We start from the raw sequence: 705 nt of genomic DNA, 5'->3' as shown, positions 1-705 counted from the left end.
AACAACTTTATTGAAAATAGATGACTAATACATTAATACAAACAAAACAATCATATACAAATAAAGAAGCTCTCCTTCCTCTGCCGCTGTTTTTACAAGATTGAAAATACGTCGGTGGCCCCGCCCCTTCCGCCACGTAGCCAAGTTGGCGCCCGTTGACGGTGAGACGTTTCCATCGTTATAGCTTTTTGATCGTTCTTATTGAACCATTCGGGTACTTCTAGTGAACTTAAATGTTAAAATACTCACTGCGCAAGCACGTATGCACTCAAAATACTCGGTGTAAGTATGGAAGCACGTGAATTGAGACAAGCGAAGGCTTTGGACAACATAACAGCTACAACACGGAACACGGAAGTACTGAATACCAACACGCGCAGCTGCTGCTGATCGAGCGCGTGTTAGAAGGACAAACAGACCAAATTAGTAGTAACTCCGAGGGATTTTAACAGATAGGCAACTACAGTTTTGGTGTTCTGCGTGCTGTGTTTTCACTTCTTCACTCTGAGAGACAATGTCTGCCCAGTCAGAGGACGATCTCTCCTGTCCAGTCTGCCAGGATATTTTCAAAAATCCTGTTGTCCTGTCGTGCAGCCACAGCTTCTGTAAAGACTGTCTGCAGAGCTGGTGGAGAGAGAAGCCAATACAGGAGTGTCCCATTTGTAAGAGGAGATCATCTAAGAGTGACCCACCTCGTAACTTGGC

Source organism: Seriola lalandi, unplaced genomic scaffold (genome assembly GCF_002814215.2).
Source record: "Seriola lalandi dorsalis isolate HSWRI2012SDOR001 ecotype SW California unplaced genomic scaffold, Sedor1 jcf7180002054393, whole genome shotgun sequence".
Lineage (NCBI taxonomy): Eukaryota > Metazoa > Chordata > Actinopteri > Carangiformes > Carangidae > Seriola > Seriola lalandi.
Note: the sequence above shows the minus strand (reverse complement) of the source record.